Source organism: Pipistrellus hanaki (genome assembly GCF_964339955.1).
Source record: "Pipistrellus hanaki genome assembly, chromosome: 1".
NCBI classification, from domain to species: Eukaryota; Metazoa; Chordata; class Mammalia; order Chiroptera; family Vespertilionidae; genus Pipistrellus; species Pipistrellus hanaki.
In genome coordinates this window covers 96377087-96391822 of record NC_140503.1, presented here as the reverse complement: position 1 = coordinate 96391822, position 14736 = coordinate 96377087, and positions in this window count along the sequence as shown.

Genomic DNA, 14736 nt, shown 5'->3' with positions numbered 1-14736 from the left:
TTCACATAATTAACAGTTTGGTATCTGTAATCAAATTGTATTTTTAAGATAAATGGATATGTTTTGATTTTTGGCAACCTGTCTAAGTCTCAAAGAAGTGAGGAACTTAGTAATAAGCTCCCAAATGTTCACTCTCATCTTTTTGCTCTAAATTGTGGGAATTCAGTCTTTTTTGGGATCTATCTATATGTATTTTTCTATTATGAATTTAACAACAGATCTTTGGTTGTTGTTTATAATCCTTGTAAAACTTTTATACTTTGAATATTTATCTAAAACAAATAAAAAATAAACATTAAAATAATTTATGATGAGGTTCAGGTTTAGGATATCTTAATTTCTATCTTAATACTAGTTAAAGCTTATTTTTTGTTTTTAATCAAGTTAAATAAATTCTCCTAGAAGTCTTCCTAATGCCTAGGTATTCTGTCAATTTCTTAATTAAAAATGCTTTTGATAAATTATTAAAAATACTAGTAGATACTGGTTTTGTTTAAGGGTAATACAAATTTATTTTATTTTATAAACTACTTTTTTATAGTTTGAGATATTAGCCAAATAAGACTGGAAACAGAGAGAATATTTAAAAAACTATTGAAGCTCAGACCTACCCAGTTTTGCTCAATGGATAGAGCATTGGCCTGTGGACCAAAGGGTCCCAGGTTCGATTCAGGCCAAGGGTTTCAGGCTCCTCCTTAGCCCAGGCCACGGGTTGGGGTGTGGGCAGGAGACAACCAATTGATGTGTTTCTCTTACATCAATGTTTCTCTCTGGCTTTCCCTCTCTCTTTCGCTCTCCCTAAAAATTCATGGAAAATATCCTTGGGTGAGAGAATTAACAGCAACAACCACAAACAACTATAGAAGTTTAACAACAGAAAAAAAAAAAAAAAAAGACTTAAGGCAGGGCTTGATTAAATTAATTATGCCAATAGTTATAGGCTATTATTAATATGTTATACACAAGACAACAATTATAATATGTTTAGTTTTAAAATATAATATATAGTTAGGGTCTAGGTCTCTTAATAATTTTTTCATTAAAGTGCCAGAGGCCAAAGCATGACAGCATTTAGCATAAAAGTGCGAAAGAGACCAATGCACTTTATAGCATACCTTTGTCCCTTCTATTCAATGGACCTTGATCCCAGCAGGGCTGGAATCAATACAAGATTTCTCCTGCTGTGATTGTAATGGCTTGAGACAACTTCCTGATTTGATAATCTTTACATTGTATACCAAGCTTTACCTTTGATCTGCCTGTATGCATTGCTAAAGGAAAAATGTGATTTCAAAGCGAATAAAAAGAAGAGGCAACCCAGACTAGGCGTGCTTCATGAAAGAGGTTTCCAACTGAACCCACAATGCCTTCAAAATTCATATATCTTGTATAGTGTATTCATTTTGTTGGCTATCCTTCAAGTCAATCTGAACTGTTCACAAAGGTAGTGGCATGAAATAAACAAAATTGATATAGTAAGATTTATGACATGGCAATGATACGCGTTCATATAATTCTTCAATTTCAGCAAATTCTGTAATTAAGTTAATTATGGGCCAATACTTATATTCAACTTGTTTCTCAGTTTCTTATACTATTAATATCATTAAAAATTTGTTACCATTTTAGTTGGTACACACCATGAAAAATAGGTTTTTTTTAAAGTTTATTTTGGATAAATATTTCATTATCTTGGAGTGAAATATTTCTGAATGGAAGTTAGATAATAACCTAAATGTAGTCAATATAAAAAGTTAGTCTTAAGAATATCAAGGTGATTTACCAATTGTAACTTACCACTCAGGTGAACATGTTTGACATCTTTATTTTGGTTACTTTATTCTAAGTTTTTGGGTTTTCATTCTCCTTGATAGTTGGTGTTTGAGAAGACTTGACTAATGTGTCAACTAGGTCTGTACTGCTGTAATAACAGCTCCTAATATTAGCCCAGTGTTTTTTCCTGAGCTTCAGTAACTTAAAAATTCATTAGAAAACTCACTTTATGTGAAAGTACACTCATAAAAGTCATTTATCTGTCCAGAAGGTATATTTATATCTTTAAAAAAAAACTTCTTAAAAATCAAAATTATCTGTAATTCTGTCACATTAACCTGAGTCAACTAAACTTTCTACTATCTTCTTATGTAGAGACTAGTGGCCCAGTGCACAGATTCGTGCACACTGAAAGGAAATTAATTAGAAGAAAGATTCATGCCATAATTACATTACTGCAAAAAATTGCATGTAAAAATATTATGTATAATATAGTATTATAAAACTAAAACAAGTATGCAATTGGCACCAAGGAGAGCTTGTATGTATTGTGCATGCATTAAGTCAATGTTTATTTTTAAATTGCCAGTGCATGTCATATATACCAGCTGGTTGATTGGTCAGATGAATGTATGGTCAGTTACTTAGCCATATATATATATATATATATATATAGTAGTTTTCTAAAGATTCTGAAGTTGAAAGTATATTAGTTTGTCTATAGATAACACAAAAACAACCCATTTAGAAGTCAACGATTTCAGCATATTCTTTTGTCACATGTGAATTATGATATTTATTAAACTATAATTAGTCAAAACATGGAAGCATGGAACAGTGTGAAAAATCTTGGAGGAGGGAAGGCAGGGGAGGGTAGGTGGGTAGCAGGTAATAAACTAAGGACCTTGTATGCATATATACATGCCCATGGACACCAACAATGGGGTGGTGAGGGCCTGGGGCAGGGGGTGGGGGATGCGTGGAGGGTTTCAGTTGGGGGAAAAGGAGGACATATGTAATACTTTCAACAATAAAGAATTATTTAAATAGGATTTTGTATTTCAAAGGTTATCAGCATTTAGGAATATTTTTAGATTGGAAATATGAAGACTTCTTGTAAGATGGTAAGCCAGTAACAACATTTTAAAATTGTCAATTATTCAACTTCAGTACTGGACATTGTGATGGGCATGTTAATGTTAAAAAAACAGACATTTGTATTTTTTGATAAAAGTTGGTTTTAAAAACCTTAGTAACATAAAAAACAACCAAGGACCTTATATGCATAAATGCAATACATGGTTAAGCATTTAAAATAGCATAATGCCATTGAAATAAGTGAGACAAAATACAATTTAATGAAAAATATGGAGGAAATATCAGATTAAATTTTGTTTACATTTTAACTATTTAGAATCAGGGGTGAGGCTGGGACTGGTTTGGCTCAGTTGATAGAGCATTGGCCTGTGGACTGAAAGGTCCTGGGTTCGATTCTGGGCAAGGGCATGTACCTTGGTTGCGGGCACATCCCCAGTTGGGGGTGTGCAAGAGGCAGCTGATCGATGATTCTCTCTCATCGATGTTTCTAGCTCTCTATCCCTCTCTCTTCCTCTCTGTGAAAAATCAATAAAATATATATATTTTAAAAAAGAATGTAGAATCAGGGGTGAGGAACCTTATTTCTGACATGGGCCATTTGGATATTTATAACATTTGCAGGCCATACAAAATTATCAACTTAAAAATTAGCCTGATATATTTGCTCAAACATTTAATTCACTCACCTTTAATGCCTTGAAATGGTCAGACCAAATGATTTCATAGGCCTTTTACTTCCCACAAGCCAAACATTATCCATCCCTGAAGTATTACAAAATGATGATAAATTTAACATGATTTTTATAGCAGCTTTCCAATTTGCATAGATATAGGTTGCCAAGCATTTATTAGTGGTTAAGTTTAAATTTATCACTTCCAAGTCCATAAGACAAGACCACATTTATAAATGCAAGAGGCAAGAACCAAGATGGCAGTATAGGTAAACACAGGTGAGTGCTGCCTTCCACAGCAGCATCAAGACTACAACTAAAATATAGAACAACCATCATTCAGGACCACCTGAAAGCTGACTGAATAGAAGTCTACAACTAGAGTAATATAGAAGAAAGTACAATGAGCCTAGTAGGAGGGGCAGAAGTGTGGACTGGGCTGGTCTGACCACCATGTGCACTGTTTTTTTAATTGGGAAGGAGACTGTGTCTGTGGAGGCCTGTGAGGTACAAGTGGTCCCAGCCCCATACCAGATCCCCCAGCCCAGGGTTGCAAAGCTGGTAAGAAAGACCCCGCAACCACAGGCTATAAGAATTAGGGGAGATTGTGGCTGAGTGACGGGGAGGATGCTGGAGGCCCAGATGCTCCTTTAAAGGGCTGGCACATTAACTTATTTTGACTCTATCCCTCTGAGCACCAGCAGCAGGGGACTCTAGGGTACCCAGGCACATATAAGAGGAACTAGATTGTCTGGAATTTGGGTAGGAACTTGGGGGGCAGCTTTCTTCCAGATGGAGAAAGAAGTCATTGTTCCAGTGCTAGGACCTCCCCTGTTGCAAAGGTGATTGATAGCCATATCTGAATCTCCATCAGCCTGGCTTCACTGGCTGCTCTGCTCTAGTGATTTCCTGAGCCCTATCCAATTCGCAGCCCTATCCAAGCTGTTTGCAGCAGCTTTCCCATATCAATGGCCTGTCCTGGATCAGGCTTCAGACTTTGCTAAAATCTCTCAAACTGCAGCTGGTGTCAGTGTGCCCCAAACCTATCAATAAAAGGCTCAAGACCTGGCTCTAGTACCAGCCTCAGATGGGCCTTGCATGGGCATTTAACAAGCCCAATACAAATAGCTGCTATCTACAGATCTCTCTGTAGCTCCTGTCAGGTGGCCCTAGACAGTGGCTGACTTTGCACCTCCCAGGAGGACTTAGAGCCAGTACACCTGGTGGACAGCTTCAGACCATAGCAGATTACAACTCTAAACATCCACATGCAACACACTCAGGAAGCAGACTCAGTGAGCACTAAAGCCCCACTGAAGCAGGTCTGGCTCAATAGGAGTGTTTCCTAAACAGCAGCTCTCCCACTCTAGTTTCAGCTGATTCATGGTCAATTGGCTTGGAAGTCAATTCCCCGAAGTGATGCCAACAGTGCTCAAGGCTCAACTACAAAACTCTGCACACAGGCCACACAGGGGCACATCTAGAGTGCCCAGCTCAGGTAATAGGGAGGCTGAGCCACTGGGCCTTACAGGACACCTACTACACAAGGCCACTCTACCAATTCTAGGAGACATAGCAGTTATACATAAAACATAGAAACAGAGAAGCAACCAAAATTCAAAGACAGAGAAACATGCCACAAATGAAAGAAATGAAAGCAAGCACACTACTGAAACCAAACCAAACCATGGTTACACAAGGATCTTTATGAGAGCTTCAAGGGACTTAATGAGGCTTTCCAGGATCTTAGTGAAAATATCAAAGAAATGAAAAAGGACAAGTCAGAAATTAAGCATACACTAATAGAAATAAAGAATAATTTACAGGGAGTAGAGACTTCTAAGAATCAAATCAATGATTTGGATTATGAGGAAGTAAAAAAGACACCCAATTAGAAGAGTGGAAAAAAAAAAGAATCTGTAGCCTGGCCTACTTGCATCTACACTGGCATTCTCTGTGTGTCCCACCAAGTGCTTTCTGATGCTCATGCAACTGGAGCAGCGGGAGGGGTGCCATTCCAGGTGCTGGTTCCACATGGAATACCTCAAGAGCCCGACGACAGTTCACCCTGAGGCATGGCTGGTGGAAGCGATCTTCTACTCCAGTGGAGAGCACATTCTGCACATCAAGTGTGTGTTGCAGACCCTGCTTCTCATTAATCAGTGGGACTCTGAAGGCGAAGCTGAGAATTTGATATTTGATCGGCCTTCTTACCAAAAGGATGTGTCCAAGATGATCATGAACTTGGCTCACTATCATTGCTAACTCTGGGCACAAGGCTCATGGAAAAATGCTGCCTAGAAAGCTTAGCCCTGGAGCTTCTCCTCTGGGTGGCTGTGATTCAGGCCTCCCCCAACAATGTCTGGGTGGCCAACACCCAGCAGTCCCCCAACAAAGTCTGGGAGGCCATGATGCAACAATCCCCTGAAAAAGTCTGGAAGGCCCCTATTAGTGGTCCCCGACACTGTCTGTGAGGTGGCGACCCAGCTGTCCCCCAACATAGTCTAAGAGGCGGTGACCTAGAACCCAGTTCCCAGGTTATGAAAGCATTCCGGGGCCCCAGAGCATGAGCCAGGCAAAGTTCAAGTAAAAGCCCCATCTAGAGCCCTATTCCAGGTCCTGCTTCTGCCACAGAAGCTGGGAAAGGGTGGTGTGGGTTTTTATTGGTTTCCCCTCCCCACCCCATGTTCAATATTTGTAAACACAAATCTAAAAAGTTCTAACAAAAGAACACAATTTTCTTAATAAAGAATTGAATTACCCCTCCCCCCTCAAAAAAAAAAGAAAAGAAAAGAAAAGAAAAAAAGAAAGAAAGAAAGAAAGAAAGAAAGAAAGAAAGAAAGAAAGAAAGAAAGAGAAAGAGAAAGAAAGAACCCAAAAATATTAAGAGAGTGTAAGGAGCTTCTGGGACAACTTCAAACAGTCCAACAATCCCATTGCAGAGTGCCAGAAGAAGAGAGAGAGCAAGATATTGAAAACCTATTTGAAGAAATAATGACAGAAAACTTTCCCTACTGGGTGAAAGAAATAGACTTACAAGTACTTTAGTTCCAGAATGTCCCAAACAAGAGGAACCTAAAGACGCCCATACCTAGACACATCATAATTAAAATTTCAAGAGTTAAAGACAAAGAGAGAATCTTAAAAGTTACAATAGAATAGCAGTTATTTACCTACAAGATAGTGCACATATGACTATCAGCTGATTTCTCAACAAAAACTTTGCAGGCCATAAGGGAGTGGCAACAAATATTCAAAGTGATGAATAACAAGGACCTACTAGTAAAACCAAAAATACTCTACCCAGCAAAGCTATCATTTAGAATTGAATGTCAGTTAAAAAGCCTCACAGACAACAGCAACAAAAAAAATCCAAAAGAGTTCGTCACCACCAAACCAGTATTACATGAAATGTTGAAGGGTGCTAGTGAGGGGCTGGAGGGCACAGGAGACTTGATTGGTAAAGTTTGTAAGAAGGAAAATGAAAAAAAAGAAAGAAAAGAAAAAAGAGTAGGCTGAAGGTGGCTGGCCCTGTTTATCAGATTTTGACTTAGGAGAGTTTAGCCAAAGGTGGCCACACCTAATGATTCCTTGACCTTTCCAAACAAGTCTGTGTATGTGCAGACCCTCATGTATTTACTGGAATCTTTATGCTTAATCTATAGGTGTCCTTGCTTAAAGGACACTGCAAACACATGTGTCCTCCCAAGATTACTTACCCTACTGATTGCATCAAAAGACAAATTTTATCTCAAACTGCTGTTACAATAAAAGACTGAAGAGGCAGGTGAATGAGGCTGTCAGATTCCTTTATCCAGGAAGTCTCTTAGCCCTCTCTTGTGAACCTGTGTCAGAGTAATCATTCATCTGTAACTCAGGGTCTGCTGGTCAGCCAAATGGTTCCCCATGTGAGGACCAAGGAACACAATGAGATGTGGTGGAAACCTCGAAAATGAAGAGTAATAAAACAAAAGTAACTGTGCAGTATGTGATTGGATCCTGCTTGGGACTTCCAAGTCTGAGGGTATGTTTCTCATCTAAGGTTTCATAGTAGGATAGCAGCTGTCTGCCTAGTAATAGATTTCTTTGTTACTTAAAAAGTTATTAAAAGGAAATGGTGCCTCGGTTACAGAAGTACAATTAAAGGGCCTGTTTCAGACTGTTATAATTTATAACCCTTGGTTCCCTGATGTTGGAACATTCAACCTTGATCTCTGGGAATAAATAAGTAGGAATTTAAAGAGAAATCAGGCCCAAGGAAAATGAGTGCCCTGGTCATCATTAACTATGTGGGCTCTTGTTCAAGTTGCACTGTGCCCACTTCATATTGAAGATCAAAAGGATACAGAATGCCAGGAGGATTTACCACCACCCCTCCTCCTAAAGTAGAGCCTGTAGAGCCCCACCACCTGAGGACATAGTTCCCCATCCTCCACCTCTGGTGTGGGAAGGCTCATCAATTAGATCTTCAGTTATGGGATCATTGTCAGGCAAGCTATATTAGAAGGAGAGCTTTTGGCTTGTCCAATTATGAAAGATCAGCAAGGTAATCAGATACATGAACCACTCTCCTTAGTGCTTTTAAAGAAATAAGGAAAAGTGTTAGATAAAATGGGGCTAACAGTCTGTTTACAAAAGGACTCCTTAATGCCTTGTCTGAAAATTACCATATGACACATTGGGACTGGGAGATTTTGGCTAAAACAACTCTGGATACCAGTCAATATTTGCTATGGAGAGCAAAACATGATGAGATCTGTTAACAACAGTTTGTTTATGGTGATCACTGGAAACCCCACCTGCGAGCCCTTTGGGCTGCATTCTGTCTGTAAGTCCTGGGTATTATAAGACATCTTTGGAAAGGTCCATGAAAAGGACTCTGATTTATTAAATCTTGACTGTGGGTTACGCTTGCCTGTAAATATTGTATATGAGTGTCTGTTGATTGTTGTTTTATGTGTCTTTGTGGTTTTCTTTAATTTGTTTAAATGTGGGGCATATTTCACTTTGCCATGGGCCCCAGCTACTTAAGACAGGCTGAACATGTGGCAGGGATTAGAGGGATTTACCAACAGCTGACAAAAATTCTTAATCTTGGGGACCCTTCTTGCTCTCCCTTTCAAGGCATCAGCCACTGGAAACTGGTAGCTAGTAGAAGTTCTTGTCTGTCTGTAATGTAATTTGGTTACTGATTGATGTTCTTTGCTTGCTTTCTAATCTTGGGAGACTTTACAGGATCTTTACCATTTTATGAACATAAGGAATCCTCTCTCTGCTGTTTGGGCTTTGTGCCACTCAGAATCCATTTGCTGTGGTGGGTTAGTATGAGATAAGATTCTAAGACTAATGTCTCAGTCCACCCTTTTATGAGTACTCATTTGTTTACTGTAGGGGTTTTTCTGTTTCTGTTTTAAGATCTCTTCTTATGTGCAAGATTTTATATTGTTAGTCTTCTCAGAAAGAAAAAAATGGGGAAATAAAATCTTCTAAACCTCCTCAAGTCATTTTCCTAGAGAATTAGGCCTGTAGAAGTGCCCTCCATCAGGCTGCAGAAATAGCAGTGTGTGTGTGTGTGTGTGTGTGTGTGTGTGTGTGGTCACTCCTATTTTTTGTAAAAAAACAAAGTACTTTACATGAAGCCACTGAAAGCCAGTAAGTTATCCCTGTTACAAAATTTGCCAAGGAAAATGCCTTCTGTAATAATTAATTGGCTTTGAAATCTCAAAGTTGTTAAGGCAAAATAAATATAACTAAAATGAAGGGTATATAATAAAGCTTTTTCAGTGCTAATTATACACTGAGTGGCCAGATTATTCTGATCTCTGAATGCATAATAATCTGGCCATTCTGTAGACATATAGATATATAGACATACAGATATATAGACATATAGACATATAGACATATAGACATATAGATATATAGATATATAGATATATAGATATATAGATATATAGATATATAGAGAGTCCAGGTGCATGAATTCGTGCATGGGTGGGGTCTGGCCAGCCTGGTAAGGGGGAGGGGACATGGGTAGTTGGCCAGCCTGTCTTCTGGTCTAACTCCTGGTCAAGGGGACAATTTGCATATTAGCCTTTTATTATATAGGATATACACTGAGTGGCCAGATTATTATGCATTCAGAGATCATAATAATCTAGCCACTAGGTCTATATGCTTAAAAATAGTTTTTCAAAATCTTTGATAACTGAAAACTTTGGAGTTTTCTGGATTAAGTAGTAAAAACTTTAAATATCTAGTTATTTTTGAAATTACAGGATACTGAAATATTAATTAATCTGAGTTTGCCTCATATGAAGCATCTACAGTGGTTCTCAACCTTTCTAATGGTCTTAGGCGACCTATTAGCGGTTCTCAACCTGACCCAGGGCTATAGAGCCCAAGACGGTCGGGAAACACAGGTTTTACATTACAGTTCATTAATAGTAGCAAAATTACAGTTATTAAGTAGCAACAAAAAAATTTTATGGTTGGGGGTCACCACAACTATATTAAAGGGTCTTGGCATTAGAAAGGTTGAGAACCACTGTCCTAGAGGATGAATTTGAATCTGTTAATGTATAAGTCATTTTATTTGAAGTATCTCTTTAAAAAGGTGAATGTATTATGAATCTGAGGAATGTTCATTTCTAATCTGTCACCTAAAATTAAGGCTTTTAAGGATTAAGAATTCTAACTAATTGGAAAGAAATTATGGTTTGGTATAATGGAAGGCATGAGGCATGTAGATGCATATTAAAGGAAAAAGTGGGTTTTAAAGCTGGCTATTTCTGAAAGATGTAAGGTTTTTGAAAAAGGTTTGTGAGAGTTGTAGAATTCTGTGAAGAGAAAGGTTGAAAGGAAATTGTGTAAATGACACAGGCCTGTAAGCCAGTATAAGAAGAATAGAGAAACTGAGATGGTTAGACAGCAATTTGGAACCATCTAGCAAATCCTATCTTCTCTAAACCAAGGACACTTTAAAGTAAATGATTTATATTTTGCCTCTCTAACCAGAGGGTAAATAAATAGCTTATATCAACATACTTAAGGAGATAGATAGCAGAAATCCAATTAGTGTCATTTGCTGACTACACCCAAGGACAAACAAAGTTAGAAAATGAATTTTATTTTGGTTAGTCCTTTTCTAGTAAAATGATTATATGTTATATTAATCAGGTATTTTTTTTTAAAGTAATCTTTTAATCATGGGAACTGAAGTTTGCTAGCCTATGTTTGTGCCTCATGTACTTCGATATATGATATTTTGGTAAAATAAGTTTGACAATCTTTCCAGGGTTTGAATTTTAAGAAACTTTTCCTTGAACTAGAATTGGCTTTATATTATTCCAATAGGCTCTGGAATGCCTCAAGTATTTATTTTCTCTCTCATAAAGGAAAATTTACTGTTTGAGGTAGATGGGAAGCTTTGTCAAATAATAACTATATTATGCTTTTTTAATAGCTCTCATTGTTATTCTGGAATATTAGGTTTTGCAGAAAAGACAAGATTCCATGTTATTTGCATTACTCTATAAATTATCTGGATTTATAGAAGTATTGGCAAGAAAAATCAGGAGAAACAAAAATTTTATTATGGGGCTGAATGAATAGAAAATAATTATGTAGTTTTTATAACTTTTGTTGAAAGAATTGTTGATTCTTAAATTTTTTTTTGTTTTTAAGATATAAGAAAGCATTTTAAAAGCAATTTTGTGAATTACATACTTTTCTTCGTACCTGTCCCCCCAGTATTTGCCAATTCTTAATAAGTAGCATTACATTTCTTTGCATGAATTCAATAAGACTTTTTTCCAATTGTAACTATATTAAAGATAAAAACTAATATGAGCCTGTTTATAGCAGCTTTGGCTTTGCCACCTTTTGAAGAACTTGGTCCATCTAGCGTTACACTGGAATCCCTTACAATCCACAAGGGCAGGTCATTGTTGAACATGCCAATGCTTCTCTTAAGGATATGCTAGTAAAACAAAAAAGGGGGAATATGGGGACTCAAGGACCCGCTATAATATTAAGCAAAGCACTCTTTACCCTTAGTTTTTGAATCTGAATGATCATTTTCAATCCTCCATAGAATTATTTTCCTCAATAACCTCACCTCAGAAACCACAAGTCTTGTGACAAGATGTGGACACTAATAACTGGATGGGACCCAACGAATTACTAACATGGAGGAGAGGATATGCCTGTGTTTCTACCTCCACAGGGCAGTTGTGGATTCCAGCTCATCAGATTAAACCCTCTCATGGCACAGGACCAATCCTCTTCCAGAAATGAAGAATTTTGGCCTGGGGACTCAAATGATGTACTTTCCCAGGACCCAGACAGCCCCAGAGTAACCTGGGGAATGATATAGAAGCTGATGGCAGAGGCTGAACAATTATTGGTGTGTACTCACACTCCATCTACTCCAGATAACTAACTATTGTTTTTGTTTTTCTTATAGTCTGTAAAATCAGAACTTGATTAGTGAACACACTTCATAGAACCCAACATTCACAGGCAACAAGTTCACCACAACCCTCTGTCTTTTAAACCCAACAAAACAAAAAAGGGGGAGGTATGGGGAAGCACAGGAGACTTAATTGGAAAAGTCTGTAAGGAGCGATCTAAGATATTGGCTGTCAGGACAGCAGTGAGGCAGACTGTGCATGAGTGAGGGAGTAAAAGGGGAGTGAGTGGATATGTGGGAGATATGTGTATTTATCAGTGAGGGACAGTTATATTCCACAGGACTGTTGGGGTGGGTGGACCAGGTTCCTATAGCTGGGCAGCCTATACTACTGCTGCAATATCTCCTAGGGCAGCCAGCTCTACTGCAGAGGCCATGGCATCCTGAATGGGAGAGCAGCTATGACTGGGAACTCAGCCTCACCTCCAACCAGGGAGACCTCGGACACCACGCGGGACCCTACAGCCGCACTGGCCAAGGACCTGCCGACTCGGCAGCAAACCCACGAACAGCAAGACTCTAGTCTCCCAAGCCATGGGCTCCAAACAGTTTGTCTTGGGGAGACAAAATGGCGGCCAAATAGTTGGATGTATCCTATGCTTCTCACAAAAGCAGATACAAGAAACAGTTGAATTGAGTAATATCCACCCAAAATTGGTGAATATACGCAGCCAGGGACAAAATCTGTGGCCAGAAAGAATGGGGAAAGTCTGGAGAATGGATGGAGATAGAGACACATGCAAATAGGAGAGGGTCAGAAGTAAAATGCACTGCACTAAGTCTACATCCCATGTAGACACATGTAATACTCAACTGTGGAAAGGGTTATTGTTAGTAGGGGACTCTATATCTAAGTCTACAGCCATGAGAGGCTGTATCCAGAAAGGCAGCCTGAATTTCTGCACCAGGCACACAGTGCAGGGGGAGAGGGGAGAGGCGGGGGTGGGGGATGGGGGAGAGGACAGGGGATGAATGAGCAGTGTCCTGGTAACTTTTTCTTTATATTTTTTTCTTGTTTTACTCACTAAATCCAGTACATAGGATCTTTTAATTACAAACACTCACTGAGACTGTAGTGCAGGGGAAGGTGGTTTTGTGGAAGCTGGGAAGCAAAATAGGGAGCGGTGACCAGGAAGCCAGCTCTGGGACAGTTTGGTCCTTCCAAAACCTGAGCAGCCATTTTTCTCCTGAAGAGCCAGCCCCTCCTAGCAGTGCAGCCACACTGAGCCTTGAGTTGGGCAGGGAAACAAAAGTTTCTGAATACCCCTGGGGAGCCCTCTGGAACTGGGTGGAGGGGCCATTTGGTCCCAGAAACTAATACAGAAACACTGCTACCTAGAGCCCATGTCAAAAAAAGATGCTTATGGAAATACAACTGAAAACAGGCAGAAAAACTAAGTGGGCAGACAGATCCTGCCTGCCTGAAACTTAGGTGCTGGAGTCTGACACAGAGGACCAGTGGATCACTAGGAACTAAAACACGGTGCTGACTTCCTAACAAGAAACTGAGATGTGGCGGACAGAACAGTAGAGAGGGGTCATAAACCAGCCAACATAGGATATTAAAACTCAGCTGAAGTGAATGACACTTCACTAATTAACTTTTGTATTTTTTATATTTTACTTAAGAAATTAAACTTTTTTCTATTTTATTTATTTATTTATTTAAATTTAACAAATCTTTATTGTTCAGATTATTACAATTGTTTATCCTTTCCCCCCCATAGTTCCCCTTCACCGGTTTCCACCCCACCCCCTGCCCTTATCTCCCCTGCACTGTCCTCATCCATAGGTGTACCATTTTTGCCCAGTTTCTTCATGCACCCCCATATCCTTTTCTCCCTGAGAATTATCAGTCCAGTTCCTTTCTATGCCCCTGATTCTATTATATTCACGTTTATTCTGTTCCTCTGATTTTTACTTCAATTTGATTTTTAGGTTTTATTGTTGATAGGTATTTGTTGTTCATAATTTTTATCTTTACTTTTTTTCTTCTTCCTCTTCTTAAAGAATAACTTTCAGCATTTCATATAATATTGGTTTGGTGGTGATAAGCTCCTTTAGCTTCTTCTTATCTGTGAAGCTCTTCATCTGACCTTCCATTCTGAATGATAACTTTGCTGGGTAGAATAATCTTGGTTGTAGGTTCTTGCTATTCATCACTTTGAATATTTTTTGCCACTCTCATCTGGCCTGCATAGTTTCTGTTGAGAATTCAGCTGACAATCGTATGGGTGCTCCCTTGTAGGTAACTATTTTTCTCTTGCTACTTTTAATATTCTCTTTGTCTTTTGGTCTTGGCATTTTAATTATGATGTGTTTTGGTGTGGTCCTTTTTGGATTCCTTTTGTTTGGGGTTCTGTGCGCTTCTTGGACTTGTAAGTCTATTTCTTTCACCAGGTGGGAGAAGTTTTCAGTATCTTGTTCTCTCTCTTCTTCTGGCACTCTCATAATTCTGAAGTTGGTATGCTTGAAGTTGTCCCAGAGGCTTCTTACACTATCTTCAACATTTTGGATTCTTTTTTTTTTTTTTTTTTTTTTTTTTTTTTTTTTTGCTTTTCCAGTTGAGTGTGTTTTGCTTCTTTGTATTTCAAATCTTTGAATTAATTCTTGTGTTCCTCTAGTCTACTGTTGGGTCTCTGTATAATATATATTTTTTAATTTCAGTCAGTGTATGTTTAATTTCTAGTTGGTCCTTTTTCATATCCTTGAGGGTCTTGC